Below are 23,946 nucleotides of genomic sequence, written 5' to 3' on the forward strand. Positions count from 1 at the left end.
GCTATGGATACCATAATCATAGGAAAAAACTTTACAGTTCACATGTATTAAATCCCAGCAATTCCATATAAGAGCAGGCCACTGAATTCTCTGATGCCCAATGAGATATAATAATTCTTTCCCTCCGAAGGAGGATTCGTAGAGACCATGTCAGCTGCATATTTTCATACAGCTTGTAGCAGCAACTTCCTATCTCAGAGGCTGAAATGTTTCAAAGAGGATTTTCTGTTTGCTGTCAAGGAAAACACATGTGGGAAGGATGTGCATGGAGGAAAGGGCTTATGCATGAAGCAAAGCTGGGCGAAGCAGGTCCCGCCTCCAACCATGAGCAGGGCTCATATGCTGCCCATGCTTCTGCTGCCTCGTAATAAGGGACATAAGGCAGGGGTGAACACAGATGATGTTTGCCCTCAGGCTGTTGAGCACTTTGGTCTCCTTGGGTAGGAGATATCACTCCCTTGCCACAGGCCCTTCAAACCCCAGGCCAAGGTTCTGGCTCTGCCACTGTCTTCCTTGGTCCCATCCCTTTCCTCCCTGGGAAAGGGTAGTTACAAGCATCCCCGCTGCAGGGTCAGCCAGGGAAGGCTCCCACCTTGGTGAGCTACCCCATGCTCTCTGGTGATGCTCTGCACCCTGGCAGAACTAGGCAAAGGGCTTTAAGATGAGTTGCTTTAATGCTTCCACGCTCTTCCTTTTCTTCCCTCCTCAAAGAGACAAACCTTAGCTTTGAAGCCTTTGAAATGACATCAAAGAATGAGATTTTCAGAGGAGCTTAAGGGACTTGGGTGCGCTTGTTGCATTGATGGTCAACAGGGCATGGGTGCTTAATCTCTGGAGGTGCTTTGAAAAACTTGTCCTTCGTGTATGTCCTTGCTGGGGAGGAAGTGAGAAGCAGTTGGCAGCTCCTTGGCTTTGTAAAAGGCAGATTCTGCTTTTTTTTTCTGTAGATAAAACATGATGGATTTGAAGATGATGTCCAAATCTCAGGTTTGCTGTGAAAACCGCCAACTGCTTTTTAAAAGAGAAGCACTTAAAAGCAGCCTGTGATTTTTCTCCATCCAAAAGATGGTAACTCATCTGATAACTCAGGAGCGGCCACTTGCTCTCCCCTCAATGTCACTGCGGGCGCAGTGTCACCTTGCTGGAAACCTGAAAGCCTCTCAACATGGAGGCTCCTAGTTGTGGAGGTAGCACTACCTTTCTGCCTCTTTTGTGTTGTTTTTCAGCAGTACTTCAGTACAGCTTGTGTTACTTTTCGACAGGGCTATCAGTGCATGTTCGCTTCTGCTGGTGAATATTAAACCCAGTTGGTTTAACTCATAAGAGCCTGGAGGGCGGCACTGCCGGGGCAGCATGCACCATCAGCATCTTCTCACTGCCTACAGCACTGATGCTGTCCGGCTTCTACGAGCTGTCCCAGGACCCTGAGGTGCAGACAGGACCTGCCTGGAGCTGTAAGTGTAAGTTATTGGTGGAAGGGAGCTGTGGCTTTGCAGGCAGCCCAGCAGGGGCTGTGGCTGAGGGCTGGTGTCAATGGGCTCCTGCAGAAAGGCAAAGGAAACTTGGCTTCTGCCTTGCTGTTGTGCTATTTTTGTTCAAGGTAATGACAGGAATTACACTGTAAATAAAAATAGACAAGTGAAGAATTTCCCGCGTCTGTCTCTGCTCATTTCTTTCCTGGTGAGGAATTCTCGCACTCCAGAAAAGCAAATCCTTCTTGTGTGCTCCTTGGAAACTGGGACAATAACACTGGAAGGGAAAGAAGAGATTACAGAGTTGTCACGAGGGTGACAGCAACATATTGTACACTGGGTGCCAAAAATGCATCCTCTAAAGCAAATAATAGCCATGCTCTGTGGGGCTCATCCTGATAACACGAGGGTGGGCAGACCCAGTCCCTTTGTGCCAGCCACTCTGCCGAGGCTGTGCTGGGGGAGTGCCTTTATCTCTCATCTGCCTGGCGAGGCCCTGCTGCTGGCTCTTGGGTTGGCTTGGCCACATCCCTCCCCTCATGCCTGTCACCCACACTTCACCAGCACCTCACGTTCAGCAGCACAGAGCATTCCTGCCTCAGCCAATAACCAAACAAGGTGTGTGAGGGGTGAGCATCTTTCCCTGATGATATCTAACCTCTTTCCACAAAAGACGTCCTTTTGCTGCAAAGTCTGAATTTCTGAGGGTAATTTTGTCTTCCCATATGAGCCAGGAAGCTGAGACTCTCCCACCCTTACCCACTAAACGTGCCTTTTGGTTAATAACTACTGATTTAATCAGAAAAGTGCCTTAACTGCACTATTCTCGCAGAGCCATGGGACTTTGCCAAGCACTGGATTAACTGACCCCAGCATCTTGTCACAGCCTGCCTGCTCCTACTTCCTACTAAGGAGTGCTTGATTGCTCCATTTCAAGTGTCCTTGGTGTCTGAGGAAATCCCAAGTCACCAGGAAGTGCAGAGACATTTTTCCAGGAGCCCCAGCAGATGCTTTGAGTAAGCTGCAGATGTGCTGCAGGCCGCAGTGAGTATGGGATGTGGCAGTCAGATGCATCGTCACACAAACTCAGCTGAAAACTTCTCCCTGCCAGAGGGCTTTGTGTACAACGCATGCTCGTGCTTCCTGCTCTGGCTGAGGGTTTGCAGGGAGAGTTAGTGACTCACTAGGGGTGGGAGTCTTGTTAAAGCTGTCATATGGAGCTAGCATCAAAAGCTCACCCAGTTTCAGATGTTGATTTTTGCATTCTCGGCTATTCATGGCTGCAATAATGAGATGGCTCACCCCACTATTACTGTCTGTGCAGAAAGTGAAGGACATGTGATGCAAGTGCAGTAATGTTGGGTTTGTTTTTTTTTTCCAAATTGTAAGCAGTAAGATAGTATTTCCAAACCCCTTCTTCTGAGAAATTTAATTTTGCTTCAACTGAAACCAAAATGTCGAAACATAGAAAGCATTTTATCTGAAAGTGTCATCCATTTTTTATGAAAACCAGTCATTGATACTGTGGGATAGATGCTTTGAATAAAGAAGTGCGGGCAGGTTCTTGTTTCTCTGCCCCCAAACCCCTGCAACACTGTGATCAAACTGCTGATCAAAGTTTACAAAGTTTGAAACTGCAGAGTAAAGAGAAAAGCCAAGCAGCTTGAGACTGAAGAGGTGTGAAACAGAGGGTGTGAAACGGCAGATCTGATCTGTCGGGTCATCTTTCTCTATCTACTGAGATGCAACCCACAAAAGATCAGGAAACTGCCATACAGCCTTTGGACTTGTGAAGATTTTTAAAAGGCCTGTATGAATGTAGTCACTGGCACCATGGAGGATGGATGCCCAGGAAAGAGGGATTTGTGTGCATAGGAAACCTTGCTATCAGAGATAAATACCTCTGAGAACCTGAATAAGGCCTGAGGAGTCCATGTTCTGCACTTAACGAGTACAGCTTTTGTTGCTGTCTGTTTTGATAAAGTGCATGGAAGGTCTCACTCCCTTTCCGCCTCCTGCTATCTGCATAAGTGACAGGGCTCTGTCAGTTAAAGTCGTCCAAGCAAACATCCAGCTCCTCCATGCCTCTTAGCCAGGTTGTCTTACTGAGGAGCAGAAGACAGTTGAGACTGACAGTAAACGCTGCAGGAGAAAGTGTGGGTGGGTGGTAGTTCTAATTTAGGGATGCTCTCCAATTTTACCCATGGTCTCTAATTTTACCTGTTTTCACTCTACTTCAGTGCACACTGTTGGCTAAGGCTTAATGCAAACAGCGCAGAAAGGTACTGTGTGTATCCACTGCGTTGCTGAAGCCTGGGTTTTCATAGCAGTGTGTTGTCACTACTGCTTAGGAATGGGATCTTTACTGGGTATATTACTTTCATGCTTGTCAAGAATCTCCAGAATAAATTCTTTGTATTTTAAGATTTTTTCTGAAGTTCATGATCAAAAATATTCTCAGGTCCAGGCTTAGTCTTCTGAGGCATTAGGTTTGTTTTTTTTTTTACCATGGCATCAGTGTAACCAAGCACTTATATCCACGCTTAAGTTTAAGTTCATGCCTAATAGAGTTAAAAACAGCTTCAGGAATGTCCCTTGCTGCCCTATTGAGCAGGCACAGGCAATGTGTAAATGTAGTTGTCTTGCTGAATCAGAGCTAAGTGATAATACGCTCCCACTAGCTGAGACTGAGCAGTGAACTGCATGTGTTAACAAGGTGAGATTTCAGAGTGGAGGTGACATTAGAGGACAGGGAAACCAGGTTTTAATAGCACTCGCTGCACCTTAGCACAGCTGCAAGAGAAGAGTCTGAACTGAAATGGTAGGATTTTGAGGCATAACTTGGAAGTGGCCTGGGCCTTTTGCAACTCTTGGCTTTCTGTGCAGGCCTATGGTGGGGAGGGTTTCTTCTTTTCTCATGTGTACATTTACGCCTCACTTTCTCATGGTAGGACGAATAGGCCACCCAGAACAGAAAGTAGGACATTTGGCCTCTCTCCTCTATGGGGGGTGCAGTGCAGATTGTCTTCTCAGAACTAGGACAGTACCTCTGAAAGTAGAACAGCTGGTCACCCCGTTTGTGTCTGTGTTGCCTTACAAATGTATCCTCCAAAGCTCAAGTTTTAAGAGGCATTTTTTGGCCTACTTAAGGAAATGTTTTCTGAAAACAGGGACAGATACGCTGGAATAGACCAAAACCTCTGCTTTCCTTCTGGAGCACTGCCCAGATACAGCAATTGGAGGAGCCATGTCCTGGCCAAATAAACCTGTCACGTGCTCTGCATCTTTTCTTGCATATCAAATGGTACCACAGTGACAAATCTGCCCTCCTCAGCCAGGAGGAATTTGCTTTTCAGCAGCAGAACATAGATGGAAGATACTCACTGCACTTGAGTTTATGCCACTGCAACAGAGAACTGTTACCAAATCAAACTTGAAGGGGGAGGGCTATGCACATTTATATAACAACATATATTTGACTGGAAACAAAAATATGATTTTCATTCAAGTAAAGTACATAGAAAACATCCACAGAGGGTTTCATTGCCTTGCATTAAGACCCTTCTCTAAGTGTAATTAGGTCCATAATGTCTACAATCCCATTTAAGTGCTAATGATGCCAGTGGGCCGGTAGCATGGTCAGAAGAACGTGCCTGGGGACCATGCAGCAGCCTGCGTGGGTAAACAGGAGCACAGGGTACAAACCAGGTCAGCTAGCAGGGTTTTTGGAAAGACTCTGCTGTCCTCACTGGTCCAGGAAACCCCCTCTGTGGCTCCCTAACTAGGGCCATTAATATTTCCACCTGGTTGCAGCTTGGACTAATCCCACGTAGGCTTCTCACCTTGAGCCAGAGGTTACTCAGAGCGGCTGTGCTGCTCTGAAGCCTGGGTTCACTAATAGGCTAATAGAAAGGGAAGCCTTCCAATGTTTTTTTTTCTCCAGTTAAGTGTGCTATGGTAATGAATTTGGAGCCTAGTGGCTCCAGTTGTAGTGGGAAGCTCACAGCCTTGAGAACAGGTCTTTAATCCACATGAAGAGGTGTTTCATAAGCCATATGCAATGCCCTGCTTTGAATATTAATACCTAGAGCACTTATTCAGCTCACAGCCATTTCATGGCAATGCTGTGCCTCTGTGAGACCAGACTGAGCCCTTGGGTGCTCCAATTTTTCTTTGCAAAGGCAGTTTCAGATTGTTCTGTACTCTTAATTCAAAATTCTTATTCAGCTTAGAGTCTCTGGCGCCGCTGCATTTATATTAGATAATATTAACTGATTTTAGATTTAATGAAAATGTGAAGGAGACTATAGGACAGCCGGCTCGGTCTGCTTAGCCAAGTGACCTGTTATATACTTCATGAAGTTACTTAACCTTCTAGAGGGCAGCCCCTTTTGCAATAAAGTAACACAAGGAGGCAGCGACTGTTCTGGTGAGCACTCGGGTTTTTGAAGGTCTTCAGGAAAAGTGGGGAATGAATATTCAGTGTGAACTGAGATGCATTCTAGCTGTGTCAGCCGTGCTGCTTTTGTTTTTCACATTTATATCTGTGGGCAGAGCTGGGGAAATCACAGCGACAGAGCCTCTGCTGTAGCACTTGCTCCCACAGAGTGCTGTTCATCCAGAGTGGAGGGCTCTGCAGCTATGGCAGCGGCAGGCTCACAGCGAGGTGGAGGTCTTGGAAGTGGGTGTGGGCAACCCTGGTTATTTTTAATCTTAGAATATGCCTCTGATATGATGGTTTGGGCTGCTAATGCATGGCCTTGGTCATACTCCAATCCAAGCAATCACAAGCTACCTTGTGAGGGATCCTTCCCAAAAAGCCAGACATAGTGAGCAATGAGTGAATTGACACTTCTGCGTGCCAATTGTTGCAACTGTTCTGCTCTCCTGGTGCTGGAAAGGATGGAACAGGTATTGCTTTTCTCTCTGGGTAGTTACTACATTTGCATGTGCTCCCCATTAAAAGGTAGCATTGTCATTTGCTCACTACAATTGTGAAGCACTCTTGGTCTCTGGTGACCAACAGGACACAGAGTGTACTTGCAGTGCAAGAATCCTGCTCTGAGGCAGGGCAGAGGCAAGGCAGCATCTGATGCGCCTGTATCAGGGTAGCTAATTTCTGTCACGCATGGGTGCCTAGTGTTTGCATCATAAGGACTTGTCTCTGTGTTTTTTTTCTACAGCTCTCACTGTCCCAGGGGAGTTGTTTGGAAGAGACAGTTACTCTGGATCTGAGCTTCTGGTGGTATACAAATCCCTGTCTGGTACAAAATACAGCAGATGGCTCAATCCATTGATGCTTTCTTGATATGAATGTCTCTGTGAGGCACAAGAAGTAGAAAGCCAAAGCTAAGAAAGGTGCATTAATATCTTCGAGACATGTCTCTGTGGTCTCCAGTGTGATAAAGCAGGCGGGCAGTGAGTTGAAACCGTTGCCTGGCATGCAGCAGGTTTCTGCTTTAGTGTTTTGTTCTACCACTTTCCACCCTTGTCTGCACAGTCTTATGTAGCACCTTACCGTTAAAGTCAGACTAAAGAGAGAACGTTTTATCCTGCTCATACAGGCCTGCCCCAGTGAGGACCTCAGCCTAGGGTTACCCTTACAAACACCTGAAGGCATTTTGCCCTCTTAGTGAAATAAATGGAAGTTGGGTGCCTATGGATCACAACTTAAACTTCTCGGACTGCATGTTCAGATCCATGCTTCAGTGCCCTGGTCTCATGAGCTTCCACCTCCAGGCTCCCTTACCTGGGAAACTGGCTGGAGCACAGGAGCTCCCTTCTGGCCAGCACAGCAGGAAGCTCCACCATTGGACCAGAGCATGCTCCTGGCTTGCATGAACTAATGCTAGCCTTTGGATTGAATAAGAAAACAATAAGAAGTAGTTATGAAACAAGACATTCATGCGCAAAGCTCAAGCACATGCACCTTGCAATCTGTGCTTGCCAGCAAATCCATCCTCTTCACTGCATTTATTCCTGCATGGAGCAAGAGGCTCACTTAATTCTTCTGAATTTCAGTTGTGCAGCCTATGATGGAAGTGACATTGGCAGGATCAGACAGACCAGGTGCTTTCCAGTGGCTCTTCTGTGTGTCCGAGAACAGTACAGCCACACCCCTGAGGGACTTCAATCTGGATGGGTAAGAAGTGTTTACAGAGGCAGGAGCCTGGAGCTCCTGTGTGAGAGGCCACAGCATTACTCTGCTGAGCCTGATGAGAAGAGACCCCACCTAGGCCAAGGACAGCAACATAAATGTGATAAGGAGAGACAGACAAGTAGCCTCCAGGTGTTTCTAGGTATACAACATGCTGAGGAGCTCTGCTGGGCTGCTCACGTCTTCTAAGCAAGATGAACACGTGATGCAAAGGCTTCCGTGGGGTGAGAAAGCAGAAAATAAACAATGAAAATGTCTATCAAATCCATAACTGTCTGCTGTCAGGAGCATGAACAGCCATCCTGAATTTTCATGGCATGTCACATCACCCTGCCTGAATTCCAACAGGAAATCAAGTCAGCAAAGAGGAATGAAAACATCAGGTGTGCTGCATGGGGGAGTTTCAATGCCCCCCCTGCTAGAGATGGAGGTGAGAAAGTGTAATGGGTGCTGTGTGTCTTTATCCTTTAAAAGGCCCTCTCTCGTACCTGCTGTTGCTGCTACCTATGAGCCTGTCCCATTGCCCTGGTGAAACTTTTCTCCTTGCCTTCTGAGTGCATTTTGATTTAGGTTCTTGGCAGAGCAGTGTTGTTCTTAGGAGATGGGGAGGCTGTGCAGAGACAAAAGAGGCAATGGGTGTTCAGGGAGAGGGGATGGTGGTCAAAGAGCTGAAAAGCTCCTCAGCCCCCTGAGAGGAGGGCTCTGACCTCCCAGGGCTGAGGACTGCTGGAAGCTGTAACAGCTGTGTCCTTTCTCCCTCTTTCTGTGTTACCAGCTTGAGAAAATAGCCAGGATTGTTTGTCTTATGAGTGTCCTTCGTCTGGGTGTGCAGGGGGAGCTGTATCAGTGGAACAGAGATGCTGCCCCTGAGATAACACTCTTTACCTGCAACGGGGCTGGTGCCCTCGGGGTTCTACAGTACCACATGGCAGCCAGAAGCTGAGCCTGGGGTGGCTATGGCGTGACGAGGGTGGCCTCTCTTCTCTGTTACACCAGACATGCAAAATCTATTCCCCTTCCAGATCTCAGGGGTATCTATCTAGGCTTTTTCTGGGCTTCAGAGGGTTTGCTCAGTTCTGGGCACACAGGTACCAGAAAGAGACGGCCAGAGAGGCTGCTTCTGATGAAGCAGAAGAGAGCGTGAAGTTCTGGAGTTACCAATGAGCATGGAGCTCAAGCTGGGTGTAGCAAACAGGTCCAGGATGGGGGAAGCCTCCCCTCCTCAGGAAAAGCAGAATTTGTGACTTGCAAGCTTATTTAAAGGTTGTGGGGCTGGAACATGATTGCAGCAACCATGGTCCTGAGACGAGAGGAGAATTTAGGACTTCCTCCCTTTGCTGCTCCTTTGGGGCATGTGCCCCACACAGGGTAGGACTGGCAGTGGGAGCACTGGGCAGGGCAGAGCATGGCTGTTTTGGTGACTTGCCTCTGCCTTTATGAACGCAGCGATGGAGCTGCCAGGAAAGCAGAGGCTATGTTCACAGTGGCTTGGTGGTGACCTGGGAAGTGGCAGCAGCTCATGTGAAACAACACATCTGAGGAGAGGGATTTGGTTTTCAGCTCCGAAGTAGGCACAGAAAGTTGCAGGGAGGTGATTTACATATTTAAGCAGGGTTTTGGCATTTGTGCCCAGCCTTATGGTTCATTTCTTCATTCACTCAAACACATAAACAGTGAACAAATGCTTGGTAAACAGGAACCTAAAGTTCCAGCGATGAAAAACTTTAACTTGCCCACGGAGCTGCTTGCAGCATTGGCTTGGGAGTGTTTTGCAGATGTGGATTTGCCTCCTCCCCACTCTCATCCCTGGGGTAGCTCCAGCCATCACCCCTCCCTTGCATCACCCCACTGCTGAGCCCCCAGCACACTGCCGAGGGTTTGAATGAGCAAAGAAAGCACGCGGTGAGGTGGAGCCTTCGGAATGGCATTCGTTGGCACTGGTGAGGGCCAAGCTCGGAACCACACCTGCTGCCGGGGCTCAATTTGGTCTGTGAATAACTGGAGAGCTTTACATCACCAGGGCTGTTGGTCCACGTATTTGCAAGCACTTTATTTGGTGGTTTCTTTTTAGTGTGGTTGTTGGACAGGGAGGACAGGATAGAGAGAGGAACCTTTCATGCTTCAGCCTACTGCAGCATCCGGCGTTTTCATGAAACCACAAAGGGCGTTAAAGAAAAAAGAATAAGCACTCTGTTTATAGGGATTTAGACCATCAAAACAGAGAGGGGGCTGTGTTGTTCAGTGATCGCTTGGAGTCAAGGAGCCCAAAGACATAGGTTCACAAGAGATGGGCTTCCAGGCTGGAGCCCTCCCCACCTTCCCACCCTCTCTGGACCACAGTTTGCTGCCCCTCGCTTGTGCTGCTACAAGGGTTGGCAGAACCAGTTGGCACTCTGCATCCAGTGTGCTGCCCAGCACTGCTCTGCATATTAAAAAGTCTCTCAGGAAAATGATTCCAGCCTTCTGCAGCTGCCTGGGAATTTGTCTTGTGCAGGGCTTTTCCAGTCAGAGCCCCTTGCAGGACACATTGAACGCAAAGGAGAAGCATGCAGCACCCCGAATGAGAACTGCATGGGGAAGGGGATCAGCCATCTGTAGTCCACACACCATCATCTGCTGCTGCACCAGTTGACAGCAAATGTTCCTTTCCACCACCTGTGTTCAGTGCAGGCTTTGATGCAAGCAGGATAGTGGGAGGGAGCACAGAAACAGGTCTGATGGCAACAGCAGAAAGGCGGCTGCTCCCAAAGGTAGTCCCGATGATTTTTTTTTTTTTTTGGAGCGTTGCACCAGAACAATGGCAGTAGGAGGGAAAGGGTGATGACAGCCTGACTCTTAATCACTCTTGCTCATCTCTCCTCAGTGTCCAAGCTGACTGAAATGCAAAATGAAAGCAATTGTGTAGCATAAATCAGATGCTGGCATTCCTTTTCATGGTCTAAAACCAGTGTCCCCAACCACAGCTCCTGCCTCTGTGCTGAGGGGACAGCAGGGTGTGAAGCTGCCCCAGCTAACCACTTGCCCACCGCACCTCATCCCTCAGGGGAACAAGCTGAAAACCGAGCAGCAGCCTGTAAACATCCTGAGCCACCCGGTGCTCAGTGTTTGTGGAGGAAGGCATTTTGGAGGGACGCAATGGCTGAAGGTCTATCCACCTGGTGCTGGGCTATGGTGATGGCTGCTGCTCCCACACCGTGCCTGCTGGTGTGATTTCCAGAAAGACAGGGTAACACAGCAGGATGCCTGCACAGAGGATCAAATGACCCCGATGCACCCATGCTCTGCCTCTAGCTCAGCTCATTGAAGCTATTCCATCTGATGAGAAGCTGATCTGTTTTCCTAGATAAAGCTGCTCCTGGACACTGCCAAAATTACTGGTCTCCTTGCTCCTGGAGTGCTGTATCTTTCAAGAGGAAGAACTGGAAGAGGCCGAATAAAAAAGTTCTCGCTTGTATTTTTTAGTCACCCAGTGGCCACTGAACACCTCATTTAGGTGTATTATTAGCAACCTAGACATTCCACACATAAACAGCAAGACTATATGTGCATGCTGCCTCCAGATGTGCTGCATGGGCTCTGTGCATCCCAAGAGTGGCTCTCCCAAGCTCACCATTGCTGATAGGCAGGAACGGCCAGGAGGGTGCCAGGCAAGAGGCCTCCTTTACTTTGCAGGGAGGGCAAGCACCTGCTTCTGGACTTTCCCATGGCTCAGCCCCCTTCCTGGGTTCAGGACCCCCCCTGACTTAAAAGGTATGGTGACATGCAGTGCTCTGTCTGAACTGAACTGTGTCCACATCATCTCCTATTAACCTATGAGGAAAGTATTTGGCTAAGAATGTTTTAGAAGCTTTTGGAAGGGTGAAGACTGCATCAAGTGCTGATGTTTTATTATCCAACTTTCCTCAACAGGCTCTGCATTCATGGAGCGCCAGTAAAATTTTGAAATCATATTTTGGGTATGGAAGAGACCTTGTAAATTCTACTACTTATGGAATCCATGAAAATTATTTTCTCTTTGGGTTTACGTAAAAACATTTCCAGAGACAAGAATTTGGGGGTTTCCTAGGGGAAAACAGTCTAAATAATCTCAACTGTTCCCATCAACCTGGTGGAAAAAACCACATATTTTACAGCAATTTTTTTTTTTTTTTAAAAAAAAGGCTTGATTAGGGGTCTCCACGTTGTTTAAGTGACTTAAAGCTCAAGATGCAAGCTGATTAAACATGTTTTTGCTGTGCCACACTGCCCGTGCCGATGCTTACTAGTCTCGTCTATAGATTTTGTGGCCCACATGTAGAGACAGGTATTCTTGCCAGGTGATTTTAGCCAATTACTTGTGAATTGCCTTCAGCATTGGTTTTGAGGCAAGTTTTAATTTGCTCCTAGAGGTTTCCGTGCCTCTTAGGGGTAGTCACGCTGGCCCCCAGTGCTGCTGTGGAGCTAACAGCATGCGTGTGCAAGTGACTTTTCAATGTGTACCCTACACAGCTGTATCGTCCAAGTGTGTGACCTGGAAATGCAGCATCCTTACTTGAGATTCCCTTTCAGTTAAATTCCTGCAGCACATGGCAGATGTTCCTGTCCACCAGCAATATGTTCCTTTGGCACCTGCCAAAGGAATGCCTACAGGGCTGTGGGATTGACCATGGGGTGGACAGATGGTCAGTGCAATCTCCTGGGTTAACAGCACCCAGGAGGGGTAACTCCAACTTCAGTAGCACCATCCCAGGTTTACATGCTGGTCAGTCCCATCAAGCTAGCCAGTGCTTCCCATGTCCTTGTCCAGTATGCAGTGAGCTTTGTGTGGATTTTGTGGCTGACCATTTTAGAGGTCCTGTCGGTCTGAAAGCCCAGTTCAGAATGTAGATTATTTTTCCAGACCTTCCAGTCTATATTTTGATAGCAAAGTTTCTGTGGATCACATCTTTAATGTTATCTTGAAATATATTCTGTTGTCATGTAAGTGTGTTATCACTCAGAGACAATGCAAAGTGCTTTAGACACGAGGCAGAGAGCCAAAACCTGTCTTTGGATGCATATTTGCAGTTCATCTTGACTCCCTGGTATCTGAAGGTCAAGTCAGATGCAGAGTCAACTGCAAAGCTGAAACGTTAAGTGTGCCCAAGAAATTTTAGGAGGGCAGAAGCAGTTATCAGCAGTTTTCAGCTGCTTTGCTGTGTGAGGTAAAATGTGTGTAAGAGGAGGCAAAAGGAACATACTAAATGCATCTTGTAGGATTGTTTCCTCCCTGGGTTTCTAGCTGCTTATGTGTAAGGTATTTTGTTATCTTATCTTATAAGTCACTCAGAGCTCTTCAATAGCCTTTTTTGCTAACACCAAGCCATACTGTGTCTTTGACTGAGTGCATGTTTTCTGCTGCTTCTACTGCCTTTGTCCATTGGGTCCGTCTGTGAGCTGGCACTTCTGTGCAATGGCAGGGGTGCTTGCAAGAGGCATTCAGCTGGGTCTACCTCCTCTCCCCCAATTCCAGGAAGACATCTCCAAGTGTAGTTCTGTGTGCAGACATCAGTGAGTCAGCAGCACTAAATACTGTCTGCTAAACATGGATGCTGTGCTTGGCCAGCACCTTATGAAACACAATTCTGTGTGTGGAGATTACAAACTAGAGAGCTACGCCAAGCTTTTGGGCATGCTACCAAGGATAGGCAGAGGACTGGGCTGTCAGAAATCATTCAAGCTTTTTGGGGCTGGGATGTGCAGTAACGTGACAGTGTGTTCCAGCACTGCGTTTCCTGCATACAGAAAGACAAGGGCATTCCCAGGTGTTTACTGTGTGAAACAACCAAGCACACCTGACCAAGCATCAGGCTTCACAAGAAAGCAGATTTTCCCCACCCTGTTTCTATCCAAGATCTTCCACTGTGAACCCCTTTGCAAACCTGTTCCTGCTATTAAGAGCACTGAATTTACCCAACCCTCTGTACCTAGGCTCCTGTAAAACCTCCCACAAACTGAAAATAAGTCTGGTATTTGCCTCCCTGTTGTTGTGCCTTTATAATCTCTAACCTGCAGGTGTGGAAGGGCTCTGCAGTCCTCATGGTCAGGTCAGAGCAGGCTGTCAGGCAGGAGGGGCAGGAGGTGAGCATGCATAGGAGCTCAGCATCTCTCCAGGTATTGCTCTTCCTGCTCCATCAGGGTCACCAGCTCTAACAGGACACAGGTACCCTTTCCCTCTAAAACAAAAAAGGAAGATTCACGCATTTGCCTTTGGATCCCACTCTCCAAAATGCTGTTCTGCCTTAGACCCTTCTGCAACAGCCTGAGCTCAGTGCAGCCTGCAGCACCAGGGTGGAAAGGTGCAGCCTGAAGCAAGAGCACCATGCCCTGCCAAAGAGTGGAGATTGGTTTGGTTTTAGACTGAAATTTGGAGTTAACTGTTGTGCCCTGGAATAGGGCAGACCTGCAGGCCAGTCCCGGGGAAAGCTTCCGTGGGATTTCAACAGCAACAGGGCCAACAGCACTCAGAAGAAATTCGTAGAAAGCCTACACATTTAATAAGAATGAGATCCTTTTTTCATATGATTTTTGGGCTAGGAACCGTTTTCTATTAAATTTGATGGAGTGATGTAAAATCCCTGAAGGAGAGGTTATTCTCTGTTGAACTTCAGAAGGCTTCTCCGTGAGGACAGAGGCTGAAGTTGTTCCAGGAGTATCACAGGGCTACCAAGCGGCTGGGGCTGCCCATGATGTGAGCCCCAGCAATCTGCCTCTGCCTGGTGCTGTCACGAGGAAGCACCCCCTGCTTCTGTCCCCACTCATGGCTGGGCTGGCTCCCGCCACCCCATTACATGCTGGCTGGGGAGGGCTTTTCTCACTGTGAAAATACTTCCCCACCAGGCGCTGGCCTGGGGCCACCGGTTTGTTCCACACCATCCCTGAAGCTGCCTCCAAATGGCAATGACTCCTCTGAAGTCTCTGCTAAATGAATTTGCTCTTTACAGGCAACTGGTTCTCTTTGGATGCCAGAGTATTGCCTTGTGGTTGCTAATAACCTGGGCCAGACTGAGCTGGTGATTTATAGGGCTTTGCATCTGCCTCCTTAAGTGCCTGCCTTGCTGCTTTGCTTCTCTCCCTGATCTCTCTTCCGATCCCCTTGCTGCACACATTCTGGGTATTTCCAGCTACCTCTGAACAAGGTATTAATGTAGATAAATATTACTGCAAGGAAATAATGGCCAAATACTCTCTGCATCATCTATATGCATTGGTTGGGGAGCGATTTTTCATTTCATACATCATTTGCTATTTCAGCATGTGGCAATTCTGCAAAATAAGGAGGGAGAATTAGAGAGTTGAAGGGCCCACCCCTTGTTCCTGCGGTTCCCTGCACTCGTGGGCACAGGCACAGGGTGATTGCTGTGCAGTTACTGGCCTGAGACACATTTGGATGAGCTCATGTGAATCTCATCCTGACCCTGTATTAGCTGCTCTGCACACCATTTTTCTTCCCATCTTTCTGCCACTCTGTCTTCTTTGCTTGGCTTTAACACTCCCATGTAGGCTTAATGTCCTCTCACCCATTCCCAGGCCTCCACATTGCTGTATTCTGCATTTTTCACTGTAATAGGTCCCTGCATACAACACACAACTTGAAGCCCTTTCCCTTAGCTCCAATAAGAGCCCATACCCCAGTGAAGTAATCTTTCCCACCTGAGCTGCTCCTGCAGTTTCGTATTGCTTAATCCCCCCCTGTGAGCAGAGAACAAGTTTAAGGTAACGTATGCTCAGCTTTATGTTGGTTGTGTTCATACTGTGAGTCCCACAGCTCCCATTGTCAAGCAAGTGAGAGGAATGACTTTGCCAGAGCCCCACATTTTCTGGGAGATAACTGACTGCTGACTCACCCTGCTATTAGAGGCCCCATTAAAATTAAGGATGTAGGTTCCATACATTTATTATTCCAGACCACTGTGCTTATTCTGTCTGCCCATTTTCCCTTCACATTTCTTCGTGGATTCATTTCCCCACTGCTCCCTCCCTGTCACTGGTGGCACCAGGCTGTGAGGCAGGAGCTGAGCTGCCATCCCCTTGGCAAGGTTCTGATTGTCCTGCACCTCACTGTGGTCCTGCAGACAGCGTTGGCGTGTCAGCTGTGCTGCTGAGCCTGGTCTGAAGGCTTCTGCTGGAAGGAGCTTCCAAATTCACTTTGTGGTGACTGCTCCTCAAAGGTGAGGTGCATCTGCACACAGCGCCCTACCAGCAATGCCCACGCTCCCTGCAAAAGCTCTGGTCAGCAGCAATCCCCTGCAAAGCATTTCAGGTGCCTGCTGATCCCTGGGACATTATCTGAAGGTCATCTCCTCTGTCATACTGCAAATGTGGGGGGAACCGAGGGGTGTCTTCCTGAAGATCTCTCCTCCTCATGGTCTCACATGCGATGCAGAGCTCATTCATCTCCGCAGTGTGTTGCTGCACTCCTTGAAGTGAGCCATCATTTCATTTTCAGTGACTTCCTAATGTGTTTGTTCCCTTTTTTTTTTAATTTCCCAAGCAACAGCACAGGCATTGCTGCATTTGGCAAAAGAACAAAGCCTTATTGTTCAAAGCCTGAGTGCTCCAGCATCAGCTGGGACAAACACACTATTTCACTCCTAGACCTCAATCTCAAAAGCCAGCTGGACAAAGAGTGAAAAGGCTCAAAATCACAAGTTAGAAAAAGCCTTTACCTTTATCTTGTCTCTAAAGGGCTCTGTCAAGTACAGTTTTATATCTGTGCTTTCTTTCTGTCACTAATACCTCTTCAGAAACCTGAAAATAGCATCTCTTTCTCTATTGATTTGTCCCCCGGAGAAGCACTGATTTCTCCCCCTGTGATCAACATGGCTCATTGTGTCGATTTGCTTATGCAATTCCATTATCAATGAATGTCACCATGGCTCTGGTCACACAGTTCCTACCCATGTCTTTGCAACTGTGTGACAGCAACAGTGCTCCCCAGGAGTCTCCTCTGCAGGGTGAACCCCTCTAGGCAGGTGCTGGGGTGATGCCTCAGCTCTCACACAGCTCTGCCCTAGCATGGACCCCAGCATCCAGGACAAGGCTCAGGAAGCCTTGGGTTGAAACTGCTTTGCAGCCATCTGAAACATCAATGCTAGTTTAAAATATCTTACGCTAATACAGTGTCTGATTTTTCTGTTGTAGTTATGCCTGGAAAAAAAGGCACCTTTTCTGACATGCTTATCTTCACTTCAGAAGTGTGGGCCTGCTGTTACTTTGCCACAGAATACCTACATAATCCTTTCCCTATAAACCAGTCTTCTCAGCTTGCAGTTTTTTTTGCTGGTTCTCCCTGCTCCTCCTCCAGCCTGGTGACTGCTCAGGAGGCATCCAAAAGGAAAGATCGCACAACAGCAATCAGACAGTTGCTTATCTCTCTGCCCTGGGATACGTCATGCAGCCCAAAACCATCCTGAGACCTTTTCTGTTGACGTGACACATTGTAAATTCCTCTCCAATTTCCTGTATGCTAACCCTGCAAAGTCTTTCACTGCATTTGGGTCTCCTCCTCCCATAGGGTGTCTTAATTTTGGACTATTTCCTCCCTAGACATATTAGTCTGTGTGTCCTTTGAGCTAGGTCATTTTCTCCCCATGTCCCATATCTTTTTTTGTCCTTTTGTGTTATATTCCACTCCTGGCTGGTGATTGCATCTCCTCCCCAATGTAGTATCAATTGCAGTTTTAATAAACAGCCTGTCTAATGCTTTTTCTAGATCATTAATGAAGATGGTAAATAAAACTGGAGCTAACACCAGTTTCTAGTAATAACCCTACTGGATGCCTCCCCGCAAGCTGACAGTTTTGTCGTTGATCACTATTCATCACCGAGCCTGAGCGTCTGTGTCGCTGGGTGAGGTAATTTATATTCATTTAAAACCATTCATCACAGAATCAGAGAAAACCACAGCTAGAAAGGACCTCAAGAGGCTGCTTTCAGAAATGTTCCTGAAGTTTCCAGTCTACTCTTTAATGGGATAGAGGTTTCACATCCTTGCCAGGCAGATGGGTTCAGCGCTTGTTAGACTTCCCCTTTGCCAACCATCTATCTTTAACGTCTCTTCCCGCAATTCAGGCCCATTGTTTCTTGACACACTTGGATATAAAGAACTATCTGGAAAACTGCTTATTCCTTCCTTCTCTGGAAACATTTTTCATATACTTGAAAATCATGGTGTCTCCCTTACTCTCCTTCTTGCTGGAGTAAGCAACCCCCATTGAATAAGCATTTCTTTGCAAGCCCTCTTTTCTAGACCTTTCATCCCACTTCCTTTTAGACTCTCCTGAGCTGAATAAAGATCATAGCAGCACTGGGTAATGCAGAAGGATCAGCCATGTATTTTACAGGGTATGGTGACTGTGCTGTGTGTGACAGAATGGCACTTTTTATTCATGTCAGGTTCCTGAGTTGCTGCACTGTTCCACATCTGCCTAATCGTCTGTCTCTCATTTTGTCCCTGTGCAGCTGATTATACCCACCTCTGTGCACAACTTTGCTTCTCTCCTTATTGAATTACATCCTGGATTTCAGACCTTTTCTCTAACATGTCAGGGTGATTTTTGATTCTAATCCTCTTCTCTCATGTCCTTATGGCTCATCTCAGCTCAGTGTCCTCTGCACATCTGATAAGGATGCTCGCTATTTGATCATCCAGTGGCTGGACCTCTGTTGAACCCTGCCCAGCCCTTCCTTGTATTTTCACAAAGACACCTTCTTTCTGAGGACGGTCTTTCAACTGGCTTTGCACCCCTTTTTTAAGGTAATTCTTCTAGGGCTCGTGTCCTCAGTTTGTAACATGAAGTGAGACGGTACCAAAGACCTTTCCCAAGTCAAGACACAAGACGTCTCCTGCTTTGTTTCTATCCACAAGCACTGTCGCAGGATGAAATTAGGTCAATTTGACACGATTTGCCCCCGGCAAATCAGCACTGGCTGTTCCTTTGCTCTTGGTTGTTTCCTAGGTGCCGATGATTAGTTTGTTTAATTATTTGTTCCAGTGCATTTCCAGGAACTGAAATTGAGCTGAGTGGCCATAGCTGCCTCCCTCCTCTTGTTTCCTCTTTACACAGCCAGGCAGGGTGCCACTCTGCCAGGAACCATGGTCCCCCATGCTGCTCCTGAGAGTTCCCAGAGGGTCCCAGCCTGGGCCAGCCCCTGCACAGGGCACCACTGTGGTGCTGATGCTTTCCTCAGCCTTCCTCTGACACCGGTCTGTAGCCAGAATCCCTCCCTGCTCCCCTTCCTCCCCTGTGCTAGTTACGTTTCCTTTACGTGTTATTTCTTGATAGCACCCATCATAATATGTGGCGACCTTTGATGCCAACCCTTAGCCATTTGCATGTATCTCAATTTTCTGTTTGTTTTCTCCTTCCCTGAGGCCCTTGGAGACTGACTGAGCCAGCTGATCTTTCCTTGTGTTTCTTAACCTTCGTTTTTGCATTGGCATGACTTATGTTTGTGCTGTTGCAATTGTTCCTGCAGACAATGCCGACACCCCTGAATGTCTTTGTCCTTGGACTTGTGTCCCTGAGTGTTTGCATACCAGCCCTCTGGGTTCTCTGCGAATAGCTGTGGGGCTCAGGAAAGCCTCTCGGTGGGGAAATGCTGAAAATCAGCCTTTCAATGAAACTGTGGACTTCACCCACTTCCAACTGGACTTTCCCATCCTGCACAAGACTTCTTGGTTTCGGCAATCTCTTCGTCTCTTCACAAAAGTAAGCACACTGAGCCAAATTCTGACCTCATTTACACCAGTAAAATCTAGATTGCTGCCAGGAAACTGCTGAAGTTGTTTTGGGCTTACAGTGATGAGAATGAGAGCGGCATCTGCCTCATTAATTCCCCCAGTCCACAGAAAGTAAATGATTCCAAGAGGAAATAGCTCCACAGAAGGGAGCCCTGGAAAGAATTAGAGACTGACTTAATGGGATTAAGAGGAAAAAAATGCTTTAGTGAATCTAAATCAATCCTCTCTTCAAAACATTCAAGGTGCCAAAATAAATACAAACACTCTTTTGGGAAGGAAGAGGTTAAAAAGCTATGAAAACAAAATATCTTGGCTTCTTCTAATGATGAGAATGAGCACAAACAGGCAAGTGTTGCTGAGTTAGCAGTACCATACCTGCCACTTGGTGTTTATCCATGGGTCTCCAAGGATGGAAACTCAAGTTTCCCACTTTATCCATGGGTGTCATTCTGCATTCTCATGTTTGATAAAAGACCCATGGAAACCAGAGAACATTACAAATAGGGGTGGGTGAACAGGTCTGGCAAATGGAAACCTTTCTCTCAGATGCCTGACCAACCTGCTGTCCAGCCCCTAAAACCATTCCTGCAGCCATTGCTTTGGCTTTTTGTTCTGCAGTTAATTACTGTCTTTGCATGTTTCTTCACCCACTCCACACTGTGCGTGGCTCTAGGGTCAGATGTGCCCAAACCAAATAAACATGTGAAAAAAGCCTGCTCCTGAGGTGTTGCTGGATGTATTGGGAGCTGCATGCAGACAGCCTGCTTTTGTGCAATAAAGTGGAAAAGGATAGTATTTTGAGCAACTGGTAAGAGCCATCACCTTTCAGGCAGGCAGGTGGACCCTTGTGCTGTCAGGGAGGAGAGCAGGAAGGAGCACAAGGCCCACACTGAGCCTATTAGTAATAGCTGGAGACAAGCAGGAGCTGTGACCCATACAGTCAAACTACTTTCTTCCACTTTCCAGCGGTGAGGTGGCTGGCCCCATTCATCCAGCCACCCTGCCCCACCCTCCAGAAAAGCTGGGGCAAAATAATTAGAGGATGGCCAGGCCTTTGAGTGGCGTGGACATTCCTTGTTTTTTACATACAAGAGCACCCCACTGCCGAGGGCCGTCAAGTACTGAGGACATTGTCTCATCTACTCTGATTGTCTGAGGACTTTTGACACAGAACTTTTGCTTTATGCAAAGACGACCGCGCTCCCCCGTAAGCTTGGCTAAATGAAAGCATTCAGAGGGGAACTGCGAGAATATACAAGAGCCACAAAGCATTCCCTGGGATGGGACGCTACAGGGGACTGATCTGTTTCACGTAATTTAGAAATCATAAGGCAGCTTGATAACAGCATAGAAGTGCTGCAATAAGAAAGAGATTTCTGACTGGGGACTTCCATTTACAAAAAAACCCCACCATTGTGCAATCCAGTGACTGGAAGCAGAGGCAAGCCAAATGCACAAGAGCAAAAAGGGTGCACTGGTTATATGAGGGTAACTAACCAAAGAAAAGGCTTTTCTAACATCCTGGTGGACTCTCCAGACTGCAGTCTTTAAGCTGAGTCTAGGTGACTTTCTAGCAGATGTGTGGCAGCTCAAAAAGAAGTTATGGGCCAGCATCAGAAATGACTGGGGGAGGTACCCTGGGTCACTTATGTAATAGGTTACACTTGATGATCATAATGGTCTCTTCTGACCTAAAACAATGAATCCCTGACATTCAGCTGTGCTCAAGTGTGGCACTTCATTGTACAGCAGTTTTGGATCAAAAATAACTGTTATCAGTGAATTAAACAGGAAAATTAACAACGTGGTTGCTCCAGTACCCCTTGTGCTACTTAATTTGATATGTCTTTATTTTAGTTGTCCTTAAATTTTCAGTGTGCTGCAGAACTGTGTATTGCATATGCAGAAGCACATTATAGGGGTAATTAGAAGGCAGCTGGAGGGTTTTGGCAGCTGGGCAGGGGACAACAAGCACTCTTGGCTCTTTGAGAGGCAGTGTGGATTTGTGGGAGAGGGACATTAGCTGAATGCTAAGATTGTCAGCAGGGAGAGTCAAAGGGCTTACAATAGTATTTGCATCATCTTGAAGTTAACCACTTCCAGAAGAGAACAACAGTGTGTGGCAAAACAGGCACTATTGTTCAGCCTGCAGATTGGTAATCTCTTGAATCTTGCAGCAAAGGGTTTGTTTTTTTTTCAGTGCAGCTTGACTGGTTTAAACCCAAAGTATAGCTCCTATTTGTACTGATGTTTACAGGGATTTAAGGCCAAATGCTAGAGGAAAGCTCTGCTGTCACAAGACACAGCTCTTGGTGGTGTGTGTGCTGTAGGAATTCACACTGGTCCAGAACCAAGGTCCACATCCACAGAAGTGCATGGCTGAGACAGGCTTTGCTTCACTTGCTTCACTTTGCCACAGTGAGCCTGGCTTGGGGTGTTTGCTCTCCTCTGCAAACTGTAGAAACTGCTGCTCTTTCCCCTGGTTGCCCATGAAGGCTTAAACCTTGCAGCCAGAGTAGGATAGTCCATGTAGGAACCTGGCTTTAGCAGGGAAAGAAGTGGAGCTGGGGCTGGGTAGGCAGGATCTGGACACATAAGGTGCATCTCACTGTCATTTTAATCTGGATTAAAGAAATAGATCTCCTGGTCCTGCCACATAATTGCGGTTTCCACACCATGGAAGAGGCCTGGGACATGGGAGAGAAGATGCAGGTGTGCACCTCAGCTGCTCCAGCTATGACTCTTTAGGATGCAGCTCCAGGCTGGAACCAATCACAAGTAAAACCGACAGCAGACCAGCACTGCTCTTATGCTGCTCTACTTGCTAAGACAGACACAGCTTTTACTGTCTGTGACTGTGGCAGTCAAAACACTCTAATGTCTCTTGTTTTCCAAGATCAGATGTAAATTAATTTATATTTCAGAAGGACCTATCAAAGGAACTGTCTTGGTCATGATGTGATTATCAAGAGCACCAGAGTGCTCTTTAGTCTGTCCTGTGACTTACTGAGGTTGTGAGGTTACCTTTCTGCTGAGAACTAAGCCATTTCCGATCTCTCAAGTTTTCCTGCTTAATATCCCTCTTCTGAGTCACGGCTGTGCTAATTTCTCATTAATGTCTGAGGATTAATGTAAGGGAAATACAAAGCAGTGAGGTTACACAACAATCCTGGGCTTGGTTGTCAGAAGCCACCATAACCCTCCACTCTCATTTGTCAGCATTGCCACAAATGTGATTTCCAAGGTAGGCCATGAACTTCCAGGAGATCTGGAACCTCGGCAGTAGTCAAAAAGATCTTCAGTTCCTATGTATTGTGCTGCAGATCCTCTTATTACCTTATTTAGATCAGTTTTGTTGAACTATATGTTGGTTCTTCCTCGGTTTGGATTATCTTTTCCAGCTTCCCTTGCCTCTTTCTTGTAAGTGGAACTCCCAGAGGGTTTCCAACCAGGAGGGCCAGTGTCTTACTGGCATTGTTCTCATCTCCTCTGTTGGTGTGTCTTTGGTGGCAACCATGCTGCAGGTCACTTTCAGTGTCACATGGTGGGATGGGTGGTCCAGCCTGGGTGAGCATGCTGATCCCTTAGGGGAGTACCGATGCTCTCTGACACTGGAGTTACTTTCCTTACAGGTACGCATTCAGGGATATCCTAGCTACGCAGTGCTATTTAAGATTCTAAAGCACTTTTCACATTATTGGGACCATTAGCTCCACCATCTCCAAGATAATCATACATTTCCTTCCCCAGACTTAACATTTCCCTTTGGTTTTTATGGATAAACTGAGTTTCTGAGTATTGTTAGAGACTGACCCTGCCAATCTGTGCCCATGATGAGCAAATTGAATCCTATCTTATGTGTAATTTCTCAATCAGAGAACAAAGTGCTTTGGCAATCTGGATCAAAGGCACTAGGTAAGGTCATGATTATTATTGTTGTTATAGTGAAATGAGCTCCTGGAAAAATCATGTTTACTTCTCCTTTGTAGGTTGCCTGCACCGTGGAGCCTTTGATGTCTAATGGCCTGGCATCGTATCTTGTGCAGGTACAGCCTATAAACAGAAATTTATAATGAATAATTAAGTTATTATTTATTATTTTTAGGACCTCAGAACACAATCCTATATACATGATGCAATGCATATACAGAGCCAAAAGCTGTTAGAAAGAGACTAATGGGTAGGGCCTGTTGTTTGATCCATACTCCATCCATCTCCATTTTCGATGGATATTCAGTCAACAGGATGAGACGTTAGTTCTGAAAGTGCATCTTCAAATGTTATGTTGCTGGTAAATCAAAGTGAACAAAAAGGATGTTCTGGGTGAACTCCACCAAAGGTCTAGGAATGATGGGGGAAGAGGAGTAAAGGCTGCTTGAAATCTAGCTAGCTCTTGACATTATTCTTCCAGGCCAGAGGAAATCTCGTGTGTGCTGTGAAATCCCTGAATCCTCCTCGTCTGTAAAAGACTTGGGAGAAAAAAATTCATTCCTCTGTGCAAGGTCCCCACAATGGTGCTTCTGCCCCACAGTGCTGAGCAACCACTGCTGGTT

At 46.9% G+C, this 23,946-nt stretch overlaps 1 long non-coding RNA gene across 1 annotated transcript; it reads right to left on the reverse strand.

Moving 5' to 3' along the window:
- Window positions 1-11,778: 11,778 nt before the first annotated feature.
- On the reverse strand, window positions 11,779-22,524 carry LOC133278451 (uncharacterized). The gene is made up of 3 exons (XR_009746561.1): window positions 22,401-22,524; window positions 13,575-13,823; window positions 11,779-12,732 (listed from the first exon to the last, which is right to left on the reverse strand). It is a non-coding gene; the product is annotated as an uncharacterized LOC133278451 (long non-coding RNA).
- Between the last annotated feature and the right edge of the window lie 1,422 nt (window positions 22,525-23,946).

Source organism: Pezoporus flaviventris, unplaced genomic scaffold (genome assembly GCF_033815535.1).
Source record: "Pezoporus flaviventris isolate CSIRO_AGI_PZ_B2104156 unplaced genomic scaffold, CSIRO_AGI_Pfla_v1 ptg000066l, whole genome shotgun sequence".
Lineage (NCBI taxonomy): Eukaryota > Metazoa > Chordata > Aves > Psittaciformes > Psittacidae > Pezoporus > Pezoporus flaviventris.